Genomic DNA, 21,681 nt, shown 5'->3' on the forward strand with positions numbered 1-21,681 from the left:
TCCAGTACACTTTCCATTGCGGGGAAGCTACAATGCATCCTCCCATTTTAAAGGGACTTTGGATTCCTCTCCATCTGCCTAGATAATGAAAACAAGATCCTCAGGTACTACATTTCAGGAATCAGATAATGAACTGAAATCGTATGTTTCAAGGATTAGGCTCTCTCTGATTGAATTTATATAGGGTATTTTGCTGGAAGACTGACCCAGATTCCATACATTTTTTTAATTACTGGAAAATCACTTCAGCCAGTTCTCCCATTATGGATGACATATTTCATTGTTGTTCAATATTAAATCATAAAGGGAAGAAAAAAAATTAATAGCAAGGTGTAGGAGTTAGCATTTCAATTCCCTGCACTGATGGCAGAATTTTACTGGATGCTTATGCCTAGTCTTTATATGTGATCAACCTGATGGGTCACTGAATTGCCTTTAGATTACTAGGTCCCAAATTCAAAAGCGTTTCTTCTATTATTATTACTTTAAAATTCAGTCTCCTATTTTTTTAACAAAGGTGCAAGTCAAAATAGAGTTTTATAATATGTTATAATATGTTTTCCCTGGCGCTCTGCCTGCAGTTGTTTGGATAGCTGGCAGCATGTGGTATCTGACAGTGCAGGAAGAGTGTGGATAGTTTGCCATTCCTATGGGGATCTATCTTGGGTAATAAATTTGGACGGGATGTCTGTTAGTAGAGTGTGTCAAAACTGTGCCAAAAGCACTTTTGGATGTATAATAATAATAATAAATGAGTGTTGCACAGCATTAGTAGAGGAATTCTAATACAAGTTGTCCATCATTTCACAGTAAGTTCTTTACCATGTTACTGAATTTATGTCTCATAATAAATTAACCGTATCAAGCACTTCATCCCACAGGTTCAGAAAAATAAACATACATTAGTCTGGGTAACTTCCATGCCAACAAAACAATGCCCATATCCCTGCACATTCCTTTAGCCTACAACTCAAACAAACACAAGTCTAAATGCCAAATTCACGGCTGGGGCAGGAGGGCACATTCGAGCACAACCCAACAGAGCCAGGCACGCTCGCACCAGCCGTCAACCTCCTGCCAGACTGAAGGTCTGTAGAAATCCTCAATAATATATAAAAGTTTGTTCCATGTTCCACTATACTGAGTCTGTACCAGACAATCTAAAAGGGCTTATCTTTATGTAGTTTTCCAGTCTGATGCAGAAATGTAGACAATAAATCTCAGAAGGAAAAATATTACTTAATTGCTATAAGAATCATGCCAACCCTTTACAGTACAGCAGTCAGTGTTTATAAAACAGCAGCTACCGTTCCAAGTAAACAAGCACATAAGAAATGTTGTGTGTTTAGTGAAAAGCTTCTTAAACACAAGAACAGGTAAATACCCAAAAGGATTTTGGCATCTTCAAGTTCGGAGAGCATTTGTGAGAAGAGGTGTTTTGGTATGATCAGAATTTCTGAAGATGCTGAGGTTTCGTACCCATGATGGCACCACTGTAATGATCATTACACCCAAGGAGGTGCACGTAGCAGCCCAAACAATCGTTATGCTCAAGGAAAATTTACACCGTAATCTGCAGGAGCAAGAGTCAAAAGGAACTTAACTGGGAAAACAGAAAGTCACAAAAATCCAAACTTTGCAAATGAAAATACACATTAGTTTTAGCTGCTTTTTAAAGAACACTTAAAGAATTTGCTCTTTTAGAAGGAAGGACAGCTCTGAACAGGCTGTTATACCCATGATTAAAGCAAGTTGTGGTTAGTAATCTGTGATTCTGCTTTCATCCTATAGCTTTCCTATCATACGGCCTACAGACACAAGAAACATTTCACAACGTTAGGTTTGAAAATGCTGGACAAAGCTCAGGAATCAAACACTAGTCCAATGTCAAGAAACACCAAGAAGTCATCCTTTTGAAGCCAAGGGAAGCTACAGGTGAGCCTACTTGCCAAAAAGCCTAATTTTTAAGCTGCTTAAATGTGGATAGGAAAATGCTCATGTTTGGGCAGTGACTTGCAGGCACTGACTCCCCAGGGGTGGCCTGAGGGGTGCATGCAGGAATGCAAATCGGCTGCATCAGAAATGCAGCATGTGCTGTCTGCTGCCAAGAGGTGTGTCTTCTGGAGGTAGAACACAGCAAATAACAGCACAGGATGGCGGGTCTAAGATGCCATAATTCATACAGGAACATGGCCTATGGACAGCAAAGTTATCTGGAATCTCTGTTGTGCTGTGTACAGCAACACATTTTTCCCAACCTGAAGCACTCAAGGAGGGAATTCCTTTCCATTTCATTCACAGTGTTTCAAAAACACTCTACATGGCCTCTCAGGACGACTCACTGCCAGCAGCTCCACACGGTGTATAAGACAGGCTGTAACTCTCTCCACCCAGATAAGAGCAGATACCTTCTGAGAGAGACTGCACGCTGCAGCTCTCTGAACGGAGCAGCAGGTAGGCACTGAGCCAGGGTGCAGCTGTGATTGATGTGCACTTTGTGTGCTTTGCGGCTCCCTCTATGATATTTCTAGAGGAAAAACTTTGGCAGAGTGACTGGCGCATCAGTTGTGCAGTTTCCTTCACCAGCAGCGGGAGCTGCACCGCTCAGCTCCTTCAGACCCACTGAAGAGGCACACCATGGGGCACAGTGACCCTCAGGCTAGATGGTGCCAGCACCCGGGCTTGGGTTAGCAGACACTATATTTAGGAATAACAGCTCAGCACCACATAATTTCTATTTGCATAGGTGCTTTTCTTCATTAATTTATTGTACGAAGGAGGTGACAATGAGGGCTGCACTGCGGCAAATGGCACCAGTCCCAGTGAGAAAGGCAGAGCTGGGACCTCCCTCAGCAGCTCACGCAGCAAAGGGTCACGCACGGCAAGTCCGAAGGGGCTGACACGGAGCAGAGGGAAAACTACTGCTGCCATTAACAGCCACCCAGTAGCCACCAGAAGCAAGAACCCACCGGCCAAAACGCCACCACGGCCACTCAGTGGGGGGAAATGGTCACAACTTTCATGTAACCCTGATTTTACTCTAGGAGGACACATCTCCCGGGTCTGCTCGTGGGGCAGCATAGTTGTGTGCTTCCTCCTGCTACAGGAAAACGGGAAAAACATAGGTAAACTCTATGCTACTGATCATGTTTGGTTTTGTCATTGAGGCTAGAAAACATCTTTTCTCTTCCAGTAGGAGTAAATGTACTTCAGCCGTTAAGATATTGGTTCAGCAAGCCAAGATGGAGTAATTTTCTTTCAATAAATGGTATTTTCCAACAGTTCCAGATGGATATTTGTATTTCTCATAATGGCTTAGGAGAGAAAAGTCAAAATATTACACTGCGAAAACGCTTTCACTACCTTTACTTTATAAATATTGTCATTTTAATTGACATACAACTTCCACACTTTCCTGCAGAAAAAGCTACACATTTCTGAAATACTTACTTTTTTTTTTTTAATGCTGAAGAACAAACAGCACATATCTGAGCTGAAGTCACATTATTTTCACTTCTTCATCCAAACAAATATACTGGCTTATTGTGCCTTGAGGAGAGGTATGAAGCATGGAGTGCTTTGGCTCAGATGTTCCTGAGAACTCTTCTGGACATTTATTACAGAGTTATTGGTGATAGCAGAGGATTGGTCTCACAGTAGTCCACCTCTGTTTCAAGGTTAATATTTTCCATAATCACTATGTGACCAATTCCTTTCTGTAACTTTTGTGTTGTGAGACCAATTTGAAGGGCCTCTGGTCATACTAACATCCACAGCAAGAGCAGTTTCTGGGGAAACCTGTCTCTCTGGGACAGGAATACAGGTATCAGCAAAGCAAGATTAAGATTCCCCCAGCAAGCCCTGTACAAGCTGCTTCAGGAAAACACAGTTTGTACAAAGAGCCCACTTCTACACTAGGGCTTCTGCTAGTGAGGGTCTGAGTGCTTCACACTCCTGACCGCTCCACCTGTATCAACGGAGGTCAACAGGAGAAACCCAGCCTTTCCTCTATTTATTCTCTCTCTAAAAGAGCTGTGGAAAAATAAGTCCCCCAAAATGCTACTACATCAAATCACCCAAGCATTTTGTGAAGGAAGAGAAGGTCAGAGGGCTCTTTGCAGCCCCTCCAGGGCTGATGCAACTCCAGCCCTCCTGTTGTTGCCAACAGTCCATCTCCCACTCGGCTCCGGTGAGAACAACATCTAATCAGCCCATGCAGCCAACTGCTTTCTTGGGGTGCAGAGCCACTCCATCAACAGGACAGTCGCAGACCTAAACACTTATGTGGTAGGTGCCTCCCATTAATTCTGTATCCACATGCATAAGCACTTTTTCATTCAAGTCCCTGGTAGTTTGTTTTTCCAGTCATAAGCCGAATTATGTTCTTGGGCTTGTGTCCATTTTGGTCTCTAGTTCTCTCCAGTTCGAGCTCTCAGGGCACCCACGTGCCCACTGACAGTGGAAAATGGAAAAACCTAAGCCTTGCTTCATAAATTTAAAGCCTGTAAAGGCCACCTAATAGCATTACAAATTTCTTAACATAATTTAATTTGTATACATGCAACTCTTAAAAACTCTGATTTTCCTGACAACCAGAGCTGACATGTTTTGATTCTGCTTTTATTGTGTATACTAGCTTCTATTAGTACCATCATAATAATATATGCAGAACAACTAATTCATGAAATAAAAGCTTTTCTTCCTTTTTAAAAGGCACTTAATGTAAACTGTAAACATCACAAACACTCTCATTCAGACTGATTCAAAGTTCTTAGCTGGGGCTGAGAGGCACGAGATGAAATGTCTGCAAATGATGATGGATGGTTTTAGGCATGATTGCTCAAATTTGCACTGGGAACACTCCTAGCACCTTACTAGGGTACAGCAAGCTGAAAACCACCAGTAATCATCCCAGATAGGTATAATGCCTTGAAAGATCATGGAGTTTTTCTTAGTGCAGCACCTGGTGTTGACAGGACTATTAAAAGTCACCTCTTCCCAAAGCCACTCGTCCTTTGCATCATTTATGCATTCAGAATAACCCTTAAGAAAATCTTGGTACTGTTCTTCAAGTGTCTCAGCATCTAGTGTCACAATGCCTCCAGTTGTGGTCAAACTTGCTGTGTTTTAAGGAATATTCAACATAATGAATATTGTGAACATAAGTGGGTTTTATTTACATGTAATCAGAAATATGCTTTCCAGAGATACTTAATCAACTCAATCACTTTAGCCAGAGATCAGCAAGGTACATAAGAACAAGTATAACTTCAAGCATATGTGCTTCACCCTGACTACAGCTGGGCAAGTCGTATATTTAAGTTAAGTACATACTTAAAGGCTTCATGGAAACATGAGTTTAATGCATGAGAGTTTGCAGTTGGGGTTTGTTTGGATTTTTTTACTCCTCCTGTTTGGACTGATTTCTTCAGCACTTCTATCATTTTTGACTGATTATTACCCAATTTATTTTTAATTTAACTTCATACGTACCATATTTCCTTTCAGACAGAACACTTACTTTCTGTTTAATAGATTTCTGTCTTGAAATATTGACCTATTTACCACTGGAAAGGAGTAAAATATAGGCGCTCGTATAATGCCTACTGAAATCGGTCTTGAACAGGTGCGGGATCTGACACACATAGAAGCCAGTAAAATGCAAATGGTATTTAGTTATTGAGGCAAATGGCAAGCTTTAAAGCACCACCTGTGTATATTTTGCAACATATCATGAAAGTGGTGAGAACCGTCCTCATTTATTCATGCATTAACTTGTGACATTTGGCTCAGAACAAAAAGCTGTAGAAAAGGGTAAGTTATGAGATGTCAAGGAAAAATGATATGTCACACTGTAAGATGGTGCACTTTATATTTTACTGTTCACTTCAGTGTTATTCTCAGCTCCATAGCAAGGAATGGGTCTGCACTGGGGGGAAGGACGGGTCATTTTCCTTATGCACTGAGAGCGCCCACAGCTACGTTCACCCAAGTACCCCGCTAGCCTGACTTTCCCCTCCTCTTTGTTAGATCAACACAAAACCAATTGCCTCTTTGTTCTCTCATTTCTGAAATGTGAGCTTTTCTATCTACCATCTCCCCCCAGGAAACTCAGCAACAGAGCAACCCAGTCCCTCCGAGAGGCCGAGAGGCTGGCATCAGGCAACCTGCACCCAAAACACTCCGCCAGGTCTGTGACCAGCGAGGTGTGTCCCCGCCAGTGCGGAACGTGCCGGGGACACCTGATCCCAGCCACCGGCAGAGCGTCCCCACCTCACACTGACATTAATGCCACAAACCGCCAGAGAGGCAAACAAATCATCTCCCGTGTCAGCATTTTATATAAAGTTGACTTTTATTTACTTATTATGTATTTAGACTGTTTTAATAGCTAGAGAAGCATATTACCATAAGAAATTGCAATGCTGCTTCGCTATTTACTTCAATATATTTACCAGTAAAATCTGACAGCTGACAGCTTGTGAATGTGATGGTAATGTAATCATTACATTTATGCTGGATAGAACACAACTTTCTGAAATCGTGTGATAACATTTTCAGACTTAAATGATGGTTTATGAATAAAGACATAAGTATTTGTTTATGAGTAATCTATCTTGAATATGTTCATTAGTAATACTCCTGAAGGCTTCCAGTAGAAGTTATTTGAGATTAATTAGAATAGAAACAGCTAATTTGTCTGCCCGAGTGGTTATCACATAAACCCTGACTTGAAATAGCACCTAAATAAAACAAATATAAACCTGCCACAAAGATGTGAACATGCTGTCCCAAAAGGCACAACCACTTAACTTGTCTAATTGTCAGTACAGTCAGGAAAAGCTGTTCTAAGGTTCGTTTTTCAACACTGGATTATACAGCATGTCCAAACAGAGCAAATTAAATTAGGCTGCGTCTAAATTAGACTTCTTCCAATGGCAAGATTACTTTACATCAACAGAAACATTGATCTGCATCAGCAACATCTACTAAAGATGACAGAAGAGCCAAGAGGAAAATTTAGAAAGCCACTCTTAGATCTGATCCAACTTCCCCCATCTTTAAAATAAGACCACACACAACTCACTCTCATTGAATTCAAAGACGACAAGGAGACCGAACAACCCCATTGTTCTTGTAATACTACAATATTTTCATGAAAAAATTGCCTATTATAGTCTATTCTGTTCAGCTCATCTCTTCTTGACATAAGCCAAATCTCTCTCTATTACTGCATTTATTTATGGAGTACTTGAGCAGAACTTTATCACCTAAAAACATCTCCAGAGTCTCAGCATCATAAACTCTAGCATGAAGAGATCAGTGTCAGTTCATACACTTATCATTAAAACATTTTAACAAAAAGAAAAGCCTTTAAAGGCCTCTGCTCTTCAGCTTATTTTAGGATATAAAAAGACGACCCAGAAGGATTTCATTTGAAAATTTCCCTGCTCCATCTTTTCAAGACCTCTTTGTATATCATGTAGTAATAGTAGGGGGCAGGGGAGGGAGGCGGGAAAGCACTTTTCCCCAAGGCACCCTCCAAGTCTCTTTTAAAGATGTACTTCTGAAAGTTGCATCTACAGCTGCCATCGACTCCACCAGGAATTTGAGACTGGCAGCCAAGATGATTGAGAATCTTTACCTTGTTGGAGGAACTGCTCCTGAACCTGCTTGTGTTTGTGTAACTAACCACCCGCCATCGTTCCAGTAAGTCATTAAGACATCGGCTGCTGCACTTGGGCAGACTGTATCTGGATTTTTTCCTCTGTCTGCACCGTCCCTCCTGACAGCACAAACTCCGCACAGGGTGTTTATAGGTGCTTTCTTGAGGACAGCTAAACTGCACCTTAACTCAGTAAGCAAACCACAATCTACAAAAGTTCATTTTTCCCTAGGTTAATGGAAGTTGTACACACAAGTTTTGTTCTGGTTTTCTGGTAAGGTGCTGGAGGTGAACTGCGACGCACGGACTTACGTCTCATCAGGCGTGACACAAAAGCAAGACAACAGGTAAATGAGCCACAGGAATTGTGCCCTGTTTTATTTAAAATTAATGAGTTTTTTGTCGATTAAAGCTTCATCTGACTAACATCCACTTTCTTGTGTCCATCTCCTATAAAGAACACAGGTGAGATGAGGTCAGCTGCTCACAGTTAATTAAACAGCTAGCTGGCTGCTAAGTATTATGTAATCTGTGCTAATGCCCAAACAACCTTGTAACATTGTTCTTGGCACCATGAAGCCCCCAGAAAAGGCAGATCCCTCCCCAGCAGATGTATCACAGGTGAATGTAACAAACAGGCTGGGAGCTAAAACGGCAAAGCATTCAAAAGAGCGTGTTTTGCATACATGAGAAAGGCACGAATGTTTTGTATGCTGAATATTACTGAATATCCACCAGGGATCAGCAGATTGCTGTAAGCTGAAAAAATAATGAAAAATGAGTTTGCAGTAAATGGTTTGCATCTCTTCCGCTAGCTAAAAATCTGCTTTTTAGGAAGCACAGAGCTTCATTATGCATCTAGGTAATTGCCTGGATAAATCTGGGACAAACAGAAAAGTTAAGAACTATTGGGAAGTTAATTTGAACATTCAGTGATGGCTCAGACATATGTTCTCCAGTTTTTGAAACCGAGGTTTTTTCAAGTAGACGAAAATCCCTCTTCATCGAAAAATAGGTCAAAAATCATCCAGGAGAAGCGCAGCTGAACAAAAGGTCAGTCTTTCCTCAGTTCTGTCACCCCTGTTTTGTATCATAAAGAAAGAGGTGGCATAACGTGTGAAAAGAGAGAAGACATCAGAAATCTGCCATCAGAGCAGCCCAGAGACGCGCGGTCCCCGCTCAGCAGGAGTCGGGCATTGCTGCGCTCCAGACTGCAAACACAACCAGCAAATGCACACCAATGTTTTCTCCCCAACTTCGCGTATTACCAGCGATAAATAACAATCATTTACCAGTGTCTAAATCAATCATCATGGGAAAATAATGCTGTATAACTCTGAGACTCATGTACAAGAAAATTTAAACTATTACTATATTCTGTTATAAAATTGCTCGTTATATTATTAATGAGACAACGGCTGAACCACTTAGCATAGAAAGTTGACAAGCAGGTGAAAAGGGGGGGCTGTTGTCAATAATTAGTTGTGCATATTTAGGGGGTTGATTATGAAAAAATCAGGGGAGAAGAAGAAGATAAAAATCAAATTACAAAACCACGATCAGAAAGTGAAAATGGTGCTGGCTTGTAAATAAACCAAGAAAAACAAATCAAACATTCTTCTGTGCTATGGAAAGGATATTTAAAGTGAACAAAAATATATATGGTCTCAAGAACTAACTGAAACCAAGTGAATTCTCAGCAGATTTCTTCTAAGAGAAAATACAGCACTTCCTGACTTAGAGAACAGTATTTGAAAGGACAATTAAAGCAGCTCATGATGAGAAGTACTATATAAATACAAAGACATGAGACTGATAAATAATGTGCTCATGGAAATGCTTCTTATTTTCTGTGGAACCTATGAATTTTCCACTCATTTGTCATCTCATTTTGTTTCAAGCAGTTACATTTGTAATAATAATTTTATTAAGCACATTCAGAAAAAAACTTCTCTGCAAAAGGAACAATGCATCATATTGCATCTCACGGGCTACAGGAAAATTATTTTCAGGTACAAAAACATATCCTGTGAAACATTTTCACATCAGGTTATTAGCATAAGTATATCAAAAAGGGGAAGAAAATGTAGGGTTGGGACATGGATCAAAAAATAACTTATGCACTGCCTTAACTGTGTTTCTGAATTGGGATCTTAAGTTTAATTTTTTTGTTGTTGTTGAAGGAATTGCATGTTGTTGCAGGACCTATGTAAAGCACACCAAGATTCATTCTGGTTTTAAGACAACTTTTGCTTCTGCAGACCGAAACACATGGTGTTACTGGTGATAAATCTCTTGACAATTTAAGTCAGCTCTTCTGTAACCATGAGATGCCTCTTACTCCAAAGAGATACAGGAGAGCCTTGGGGCAGGATTACTACTGGTCAGAGCAAGTTTTAGCAGAGCAATATGAGGTACTGATCCAGAAGCTCTGTGCAAATGAGTCAATAAAGTGAATTAATCAGTTAAAGAGCAAGAGCGAGACAGTGTGTCCCCCACTCTAACAGTTGTGGAGACCAGCACAGGAGTCAGAGTACGTGACTGCTTCCTTCTGCAAAGGCAGGATTTGCACAGACCCATTAAGAAAGGCAGCCTGGGAACCTCCAAAGGAAGAAAGGGAGTGCATAAAAGATTAACAAACGGGCCCAGAGCTCTTTGACAGAAAAGATGCCATTTCCTCCAGCCCTGCAGAAGGAATATTTTCCCTTTGGTTTAAAATTCGGCTTCAAAGCCTTGATATTTGTAATGCCTAGCCCCATTAAGATCACTTAACTGTCACTCTCGGAGATCCTTCCTCCTGTAACCTCTGCAAATTCGCATGGGCTCTTTGACATCTCTCCAAAAAGGGCTGAGGACCAGATGCGCGGGCTGGCGGGCAGAGGCCAGCTCTGCAGGGATTACCCTGGATTAGAGCTGTGCTCCTTGAAGGCAGATCTTTGGCTGCTAACCTGCACTGTGGGGCTGGGCCCAACCTGCTAGGGACACGCACCGAATAATTTCCCAGAGGAACTTCACGGAGCGCCCTGCCCTCAGCCTGGGCGTCCATTGCAGCGGTGACTGTTCTGGCCACCCAAGTATCTAATGGTGCTTTATCAAGCTGTAGCTGAAATCTCAAAATACACGGTTTTTAAACACAACTGTGCTTTAATTCCTTTTAACTCTACAGACAGCACACAGCTGTTTTGAGCTAATGGATGTTACTTCTATTGTAAGATTGCTTGAAAATATAACAGATCATTTAATGGCAAATGAACAAATACATTTTTATCAGCCTCTGAAATGAGTCATTTATCTTCTGGGCTATGTACTGAATCATGACACCAAGTGATAAGTTTTATCTCTTTTACTGTCAAACTCAATCTCAGTCAAGCCCTAAATTGGTGAGAATACAAGTGAAGACCGAGCTTTACTCCCGAGTGAAAATACAAGAGAGGCTGGCTAGCTGGCCTTTCCCTAAGTGGCTTTAATCTCTGGGAGGTTTGGCTTAAATGAAACGTATGGCAGTGTCATCCTCCAACAGTAAAGCATGAGACCCCGGCACAATTCCATGGGCTGGGAAGGTTATCAGTGAGCAGAGCGCCTGTCTCCCCTTTCTGCCTTCACCTCCTTTCTTTTCCTCGAAAAAACATTAAGCATTCTCTAGTCACCCAATCCCACACTGCTATTCAGTTAAACACATAAATTTACTTTTATTACCTCTTTTAAACAAATCCAACTTTCCATCATACTGTACAATTAAAACTTAATTTTGTGTTAATCCTTGATAGATGATACCTAATATAAAGGCTGACCCTTTGGAATAGGCTAACATTTAAGGCTTTGATGAAAACCAAGCGCTTATGACCTATAAAGTAATGGCAGTAATATCTTCACTTAACTCATGGATAGCTGGCTCATTTAAAAGACAACATATCACAAAACTCAATCATTTCCTTCTGAATTGCTTCAGAAAGACCATGGAAGTTTGATGGTGACAAAGGTACCCTATACTGACATCCTAAAAATGACACTGCACACAAAAATAGAAGCAACACAGCAAACATACTTTTTAGGTATAGGACACAACTCCTGATGCTAGCCATCCCAGGAAAGATTCTTCAGCAACGTGAACTTGAATTTAAACTCCTGTGGTAATCAGCTTAAGATCTACAAAAATTCCTCTATGTCTATCTTAAAATAAATATATTTTTAAAAAATCGAAGACCACTTACATGGAAGTAAGAGCCTGTGGCAGAAAAGGAAGTGGAAGAAGATTTATGGTAGGCTAATTTCATTTGAAATAACCTGGTTTCAGCCAGCCGAAGAAAACAGAACCCAAAGGAAATTTAGAGGAAATAACCTTTAGGTCAATTTGATATCTGTTTCACTATGTGTGAAGAAACATCTTTCACAAAGCCTGGACCCTCTAGTCATGGGAGAGCTGATAATCAAAAGTAATGTGGAGGAGAAATGGTTGACTGTCATCCCCAACAAGAAGGGACAGTCACAGCTGCCACATCAAACCTGCAGCCGCGGCACTGCCTGACCAGCCGCTACCCCCGGGCTGCAGGAGAAGGTGAGCGGGTGTGCGCTGGGCTGTGCCCCGGGCTGGGGGCTGCGGGGGCAGCCGCACGGGCACTGTGTCTCCAACAGCATCGCTGCCCTGCCAGCTGTGCACCCCAACTCACCTCCTCGCCCGGGGCTGCTTTCCCTGCCCTCGCTCTCTCCTCCCAGCCAGGCCAGCCCCGAGCCAACCCCTCGCCTCACCGGTCGCGATGCTGTAACACCAGCCTGGCAAGCAGCTGCTGCCGAACACACACCCGAACTGCCCATTTGTGAGAATCCCCAGGTTTGGTGCTGCCGGACGCTGGCTGAGGGGTGGGGAGGGGGGATTGGCTTTTAAGGGACAGAATCACTGACTTTTCCATCTTTGATCAGCCCTATACTCCGTGTATAGACTTGGTTTTGGAGGGATGCGGGCTCCTTAAATATTCTGATCAATGCAAGAAGAACAGAAGAATCCAGGCATAAATGTTTTATTTTAATAAGTCACAATTTTAAATTAAGAATATTGCTGCTTGTTTTCCTCCTAAGGATTACAGAAGTGCTTGGACATGATCTAGAGTCCAAAATATCTTCCAATGACGTTTTTTCTGTGTGTTCCTTTTTTTGTAAAATAAGAAGGAAATAACTTATCTGATCCTTCTGCCAATGACACCAAAAGAGAAACATTCTCCTGCTAATTTATTTGTTTTTATCTGCCTGTAGCTTCTACAGAAACCAATGTCACCTGTGATCTATCTCTGTTCTAAACTCTTGTGGCAGTCTGTTTTGCATTTTTTGCCATACAAAATTGATCTGTCATGAATAATAGAAGTGCCACCACATTATGTAACTCCATTTCATAACATGTGATTCAATATCGAGAATGTTGGCTTTCTAAAAAATCCATACCATTTTAAAATGGCAAACCCTTGAAAATATTTTCAACCTGGATTTTGAGTGCTGCATAAGCTATTGCAAAACTTCTAAATGGACAGGAAATGTGGGTCCACACCAATGGGGAAATGGTGGAATGCAGGAAAACAAAACAAACCATCAAGCAAGCCTGTGCAGGAAACAACAAGAAACAGGTAACATAAAGAAAAAGAAAGCAAGAACATTCCACAAACTTCTAATGAGAAACACCTTTACAGTCATGCACTTAGTCTTAGATTATGTAAAGTAGCTCTAATTATTGATCTCAGTTACGTACCATGTAATCTTCAATTTTACCTACTTTGTAAGTACCACTTCATAAAGAGGAAGTAGAGTAGAAGCTATTTTAAGTCTAACTATTTTAGGGGAGGAAAGACAGAGAGATTGAACATCTGAAGCAAGGTGTCAGGTTCTGCATGCTTAAAAATAACTGTGGGCCAAATTCTCCACTCATCACATGCTGCAGAACTTTGTTCTTTCTAAACATCCAATTTCATTAACTCTGCACTAATCATGGGCCATCCATTGAATAAAGGACTTGGACTCGAGCACTGAAATTCCATTTCAGGTGATGCCAAAATGTCTATTCTGAAAGCCTTTATTCAAATATAATTTAATCTTTATAGTAGCTTTGAGGAGAGATGTGGGTAGGACGTGCCTGTTCCACAGCCTTGCCTTAACTGCACATTTTCTTTTGCACGAGGGCATTCCAAGCTGTACTTGCCTCCTGCTGGAATATTCCTAATCCTGTGTAAACATCTTTCTCCCACGGTCAGAGTTTTCCTTCTGTAAGTATCCCAAATGCACATGATTGGGATGGGACAAGGAAAATGGGACTTCTCATCCTTCCCTTTAAAAACAAATTCAAAAGCAAGATCTGGAGGGTTCACTGGATCAGAGCTGCTGGGAAAATCCAGAGAGCAGGAATCCCACTGCACAATCCGCACCAGATCACAGCTGCAGTCCCTGTCTAGCCTGTCTTCCTGATCCCGGTAACCTCAATTTCTTTCCTCCACAATTGTCTACAGAGCATCCTTCCAGAAGATGTGCAGCTGAATATATTCTGGCAGAAGGAATTGATCATGGTTAGTCTGTTAAACTACTAAAGAGTGATGAGCTTCACTCTTCCTTTTCCTCTGCTAATTGCTTTTTTTAGAAAAAGACAAATAAATCAAGAAAAAGAGAGACCTGTTTGGTTATCTGAGAAGAGGCCCCTACCTTAGGAGGTGTTTCCAAGCTCTGGGTAATACATTGCACAGAACCCCTCTACAACTGAAGAAAATGACTGAAAACTCACCCCTTCTGCCATTTTTCTGTTTAAAGAGCTGTGCTTGGCACGTTGTCTGCTTCAGAGCCCGTTCTGAAGCAGCACCATACTTCCCCCATGAACTATCAGGGAACCTAAGGCATCTCAGCTACTCTGGAGCACTTTCCTACTTCTAGTCCCGAGCTGAGAAAAGCTGCACTGGTGTTTGTGCAAATCAGGCTAATCACTGCAAACACATGTTACAAACACTCGATTCTGCAGGTTCTAGTTAGCATAGACATGACAGGAAGAGTTTTAAGTGGCATAGTAGGAGATGAATGCTCAGCTTAAAAATTTTGTTTTACTGTTTCTTTATAATTTTCTTTTATAACATCAACAACTCTACTTCAAACCAAGCACAAGTTTTACTTCTCCTGTGTGACGCAGAAGCAGCTGGTCTGTGTTTCTTTGATGAGCTCTCACCACCCCTGGACCTCTAACCCTTTCTGCCTGTTTTCCTTCTCTGCAGCAATCAGGGGAAGATGGTTTTCAGCAGCCCTGTTACTCAGCCCCAGAGCTCTCCTCCTGACTTCTCTCACTGCACGGGCAACATCTGCCATCTGAATATTCCTATACACAGTTTTGAACTTGATTTCACCATGCACTTACCACATCTATTCTTACAGGTCAGCCATAGAAAAACTACCAACCTCCCTCCCCACGGCAGGCAGTACTGTGTTCAGTCCCAGGAATCGCACGTGTGAATTATGCGTACCAACGGGCATGTATTTTGGCAGAGCAGTTTAAAAAGTCAAAGAAAGCATGTAGAGCCTAAGGTCATTGCTGTTGTAAAGCAAGCTTCAAAGATACCCATCAAAAGTCACAGAATAAACAGCAATGAAACTTGTCCTGCCTAAAGAAAAATGAAAGAACAATGATTAATATGTTGTAATGGACCTTTTCATCCTTATCGCTTCCAGACTGTGGAATGTTATTTCTGGCACAGAGATTCTTGGTCAAGTATGAAGAGTCATCGATTGGATAAAGTGCTTGATTTAGCCCATTTTTATTCTATTACAGAATGACAGAAAGAGGTTTTAGACAGGAATAAAATCAATAGGGGGAAAAAGTAGAACTTGGCAAAATAGCTGTAGCTGGAAATGAAAATGATATATTTGTAATGTTGAATTTTAGGGTAAGGATTAATTTAAAAAAGAACTAGAAATCTACTGTCGGGCATCAATTAAGTATGAACAACAATATATTATTTTTTTTAAAAGTGTCTTTTATCCTTATCCTCCCTCAAAAAGTAGCTTTGCAAACTGGTGCAAGCAGCTTTGAGTTGGGCTGTCATACGAGGGTTCCTCAGCTGAAGTGCCAAAGCAACAGGCAGCATCTCTGCTGGCCACCCCGTTCCTCTTCTCATTATGAGACCTGGGTCCCGTGAGACCCGGCAGGTCTGCACTGCTCTCCTCCCTTCCCAGACAACAGGACACGGTACATACCCCTCCACAGATGGAATGTGGAGAGGAGATTATCTTGACCACAGAACTGGTAGAAAAGAGGGACAAGACAGGGAAGAGTTTCCCTTTATGTGTGCAAAATCACAGTAACACTCAACAGGCTGAGGCCACATTTCTGGTCATACATCTGAGGTTGAGAATGTTCTCTTCCTCTCCAAAGGTTATTCATTGTTATTAATGTGAAATAATATTACAAGGTCCAGGTCAAAATTAGGGCCCTGTAAAGCTATACACTCTACGTATTATACTTTCAGTGCCTTTAAATGTTCAAAATATATTTTTTAAGGAAGTTAAATTAGAGCAGCGGTAGAAGAAGTGCAATGTTAGCAGTTGCAATACCCTAGCACACTTCTCACTATAATTTATTAAACAAAAACTCTCTATGAAACGTGTTCTATCCCAAGTGCTACTAATCTACACAGAGTTAACTGGCTGACCTCTGGTGCACAGCACATTACAAATGTTTCTTGAGGCAAGATTTAAAGATGGAGATGATTCTGCCTTTTCAGATCACCAGAGGAAAGGCATTCCTTTTGGCATGGACAGATTGTCAAGAACCAAGTTAACTGGATATTCCTCCCGCTGAAATACATGATGGGAGGATATGATCTCACCTGGAGCACCATAAAGCAGCTGTCTTTAGAGAACAGACAAGAGCAGTAAAAGTAACATATTTCTATTAAAGGAAGAATCACAGCCTGGTTATGGCAACTAGGTTGCCATGGTCCCTGTGGTAGGCAGGGTTCACTGTCAAAGGGACCATCCTGCTTCGCCCACGTAACTTCTCCCTGCTAAATGCGGGTGGAAAAACTGCACTGTGACCTCTGTGGGTTTTTCCCCCAGCACTCCCTAATGGGGGCTTTCTCCTACTTGTCTTCCCCAGCCTTGCACAGCCAACCAGGGCCGTAATGCTTTGGCACAGAACCAACAAGGTAAACACTCTGCCAAATGTCAAGATCCTCAGAAAGAGTCAACACAGGCTTATTCTTCCTTCAGTTCTGTGATCAGAACTTCCACAGGGAGACTGATAAGGCAAGCGGACTGTTATTGTTAAATACAGCAAGTACACACGGGGTAGATTAATCTCCACTTTACTCCAGGGTAACTGATAGCCTGAGTCAAGCTAGAGAGATAGCAAAATGAGTTTCTTTCTTTGCTTAATATTACATTAAGTTTCTTGTTCATCAGAACAGGAATGCAGCTCACAGGGGAAAAACCTACTTATGAATAACTTAAGGAAGGGGATATATGACAAGTGGTAAACTCACAGGAAAGGGTGGAGAGCACAAATATCCCATCCATGGAAGACAGGAAGGTTTCTAGTGAACGCACAGAAAATTGCTTAAAACTGGAACCACTCTGAAGCAGAAACATATTTGAAGGTCACAAAGAACTGCTTTTGCCTTTTCTTCCAGGCTGCACCTTGAAGCACTGAGAACATTTCATTTTCCTCCATCTAGTTGTCTCCATTAATTGAATTTCTCCATACTCACAGTCCTCTGTCCTGAGAGCTCACTGGACAACCCTTTGCCCCCAGGCACTTCCCTGGGTGACAGAGGACAGCTTAGAGGAGCCCTGCAGGTCCTCATAGGTGCAGATGAGCAGGGCCCAGTGCCAGCTCTTTGCATGACAAAGCCGTGGCCCTGGGATGCCATGGCTTGCCCTCTTTCAAATGCATTTGTTAGCGATTTTCTGCCAGCCTCTTCTTCCCTACACTTCCCCTTCCACCCTTTTCCAGCCTCTGTCCTCCAACCATCCTTTACGGGAGGCCAGGGAGCCCCTGAAGGGTGACAGTTTGCCCTGCCCCAGCAACTCCACAGGTAAATACCACCACTCTTTCCTGAGAGCACGTAAGAGTCCATATCAGGGGCTCTTTTCATTGTGCACCAAGGCCAGGGCCAAGGACAAACTGCTTCTTTGTAAAGTGGAGACCCAGGGGAGAGGGGGGGAGAGGGTAAGCCAAGCTCTTATTGAAGTCAATGAGTAGGATCAAACCACTAATCTGGGTAAACAAAATACAGAAAATGACATTGATTGCAGATTGGCTTTAACAATGAATAATTGTGCTTTGATGTGCACATAAATGTGATAAAAATCAAGGCAATATATTCAAAACAAAATAAAAGAAAAAATACAAAGGGATATTTTACAACTAGGCTCCATTACCAGCTATCCTAACAAGATTAAGTAGTAATTGCTGTGTCAAGAAAAAATATAGTGGGTTCAGTGAATGAAAGATCATGATAGGATCCCATTTTATTACAGGCTCAGGTTTAGCTGGAGAGTGGTGATGGGATTTTTCCAACATTGCACTAACAATTTTTTTAAAATTTTTTTAATTTTCATTAGTATCAAAGGCCCTTCTCTGGAAGTATAATTCTTAACACAAAAAAGCAGTCCTCTATAAACATAACTATAAGCCCTGCTGAAGCTAGCTGCAGGCACTTCATCCTTTCACTTTAGTATAAAAGCACCTTGAAATCAGTAGAGGTTTTCAGGAAGCTTTTCTAGCCTCTCTTCTTTCTGAGGATGCAAGGTTTCTAGTAGTGGTGGGGGGGGTTTCTTTGTTTTTATTTGGGTTTTTTTGGTTGGTTTTGGTTTTGTTTGGTTGGTTTTGGTTTTTAGGGTATTGCACTTGGTCATCGCAAAGTGCAAATTTCAGTACCACCCAACATTAATAAACATAGCAGTTTGCTAAAGTTATTTGAACTTGCATTGCCCTGAATGTGATACGGGTTTGTTTAGGCTCATAGGCTTCATAGAGTCTTTAAGAACCAGACACCAATATCACACTAGAATGCAACAAAAACTAAGCAATTACACTTTCAAGGTGTCTTTGAAAGTTTCTGCCTTAATACTTTCTTGGACCTATAGACTGAGCAGAAGGTGAACTAAGCATAACAGTTGAACTGATACATTTTCTATAGCAACAGTATACTGGATTTCTTTGTTATAACATTTCATTGCATTAAGATAAAAATAGCAAGTCTAGAATTAAATAGCAGGTAGAAGAAATTCACATTTCCTCCTTGATCTCTTTGTTACTGAAATCCTTTAGGCAGGTGAAAAAATAAATTGTAACTCTCTGAGACACTTCCATGTAGAATCATCTATTCCACAGAAGGTTTGATGATAATATTAATGAGTGGTGATGTTACTTACATCAGTAAAGTGAATGCATTTTGACACTAATGGAACGCTCTCTCTAGAACATGGTGATGGACACTAGCTGTAAAGCTCACCTTAAGACACATTCTAACAGCCCATTTGTTTGAATCCTGCATGCCAATACAGTGTCAGCCAATGCAAATGTGGAACGCGTTTCTACCAGTAGCAGGTTTCAGGCAGCAGGAGCAGTTTGGAACACAAAGACCTGAGGAAAACAAAGAGTGTTGAGCTGGTTCAAAAGAGGAAAATGCAGTTTAGGTTTGGTCCTCCTTATTTAAGGGACCAAAGCAAGTGAGCTTCAGTGGCAAAGGCAAATAGAAGAGGAAAGAAACAGAGACTGCTTCTTTTGTTCTACAGGGTCAGCTGGCACTGATGAACTCACCCCCCTCACATTGTCCTGCTGGCTGCCTCTAAACAACCGTACTTGACAAATTATGTCAGCAAGTCAAATCTCATGCCTCATGCATGAGGCTCCATCATTTGATCCAGTACAGCTGCTGCAGGTTTTGATCCCATCTGCTCCTCGCTAAGGCTCCACGAGACAACAGGCTCTTCGCGGGAAGAAGCAGCGCTCTGCCAAGAGCCACCACGTCTCACGGTGGCGAATCCCAGCACTTCTGGGCTATGAAATGCCAAATGAAAGAAAACCAGTCTCCTTATTTCTCACTGTGGTCCCTTCTTCACCGTGTGACCATGCCTGATATGTTGTGGGAACCCACCAGTGGAATATCCCCTCTGGGAAAAATAAGTATGGGTGTTCTGCCTCACTGTACCAACATCCCTCTCAGCAGGTGTTGCATTAGCAGTGCTCCCTCTCATTCCATTAAAAAGCAAGACTTACAAACTGCTGAAGTCACTCATCCCAGACTGTAAGAGAACAACAACAGGCAAGCTAAACACACAGATTATAATGGTGCCCTAAGTGCAATCTAAAACACAACAAATGAAAACACCTTGTCGCTTATTTGTTTTAAGGTAGATATTTCATTATCAAAATATCACAGACTGAAGAGACGATGCACCTCCAGTCAGCAGTATGGCACAAGGTGGGTGAAATAGAGCTACCTGCCATAGTTGACCCAACCAAGAACTGTAAATTGTTTGGGAAAAGGAAAACAAAACACCTTAAAGATTCAGGGTCATGATGACGACTGTAACAAAATAATACATGTTTTCGGTTATCCTAAATATTCTTAGTTGCTTATATACTTTTCGCTAAGACACCTAGATGATTTTCTATTTTTATGCACTGGTAATTGGAGTTTATGATTTACATATTACAGTGCAGTACAATCCAATTATAGCAAATCTACAGAGAGACTGTATTTATTTCAGGAGAAGATACTGAGGAACCACGTCAACACGTAGCAACATAATGACCTACTCACTTTCTGGCTTTCATGCAAAACATTGTAATGATTAGGTTTCAGACACTGCACGAGGATACTTAGGGATGAGCTATAAAACCATTCCACATCTGTGTTTGTTTATTAGCAGAACCATTTCTGGGAAAAACAGGAAAGCAAATACTGATCCAGCTGCTAATTCTGGATAACTCTTTTATGTCACTAACTGCATTACCAAACACTACTTCTTGTAATCCTTTCTCCATCTCCTCCTTTCTCCGTTAAGTATACATTTCTTGTCATTTTCCCCATCAGTGCTGAAGCATAATTATAACTAATGTTAATTGCATAGGTTTTACATTCCATGTAAACTCAAGTTATGGAGAAGATAGTTTGTCTTTGGTAGATTGACAGACAATATATAATAAGAGAATGAATAAAAAATAGAGTTCATATACCTTCTGGGACAGGCCAGGATGGAAAATAGTAAAATAATATATTTTTCCAGATAACCATTCAGTTTATTGATAAAATGATTACAAGTGACAATCATCTTGATCTGAGTGCAGCTGCTCATATGCAATTGGTGCTCCATGCCACAGCTATTACTAGTGCTCATCAAATCTCAGACCCAAAGCTCTGTCTCACTGGACCAGCAACTTCAAGCCACCCTGCATGCATAATGTTATGCAGGTATATTTAATGGGACTATTAAGTCTGCTCTGAATTAAGATATGCTTAGCTGATTTTCTGATGGACTTTGTGTAAACTGAGATTACCAAAGCCGCTCAGAAAATGTGGGGATGCAACACCCTTAATTCATTTTGAAAACTTCAGGCTAATGACCTGAATATTTCAAATCTTTCATTCCTCGTGAACCTGCTGTCTTCAGGAAAATATTTTCACATGCTACTGTTACATTTTTTACATCTCTCTCATCCTTCCATAAAAAAAAAAAAGCTGGGATGATTGTTCTTTTGTCAGTCATTGTAACAAGCTTATGCTTGATTAATTAATAACCCCAGTAAAGGGTAATCAAGGAAGCATGCTACTCCCCCTCTTCTATTTGAAAATTGCAGTTCAGCATCGACTGACTGCAAAGCCAGATTGAACAATGACACTTTGAAGTCAATAACTCTCTGTGTTCTATTCCAGAGTAGCAAAATTAATCATGCTACTCCAAAAGCTCTGTTGTATCTTTAAAGTACCAGAAAACATATAGTATTGTGAGAAAAATGAGTGCTGTTTCTCTGTCTCTGCCTTTCAGCATCCTGA

Source organism: Caloenas nicobarica, chromosome 8, assembly GCF_036013445.1.
Source record: "Caloenas nicobarica isolate bCalNic1 chromosome 8, bCalNic1.hap1, whole genome shotgun sequence".
Taxonomy (NCBI): Eukaryota; Metazoa; Chordata; class Aves; order Columbiformes; family Columbidae; genus Caloenas; species Caloenas nicobarica.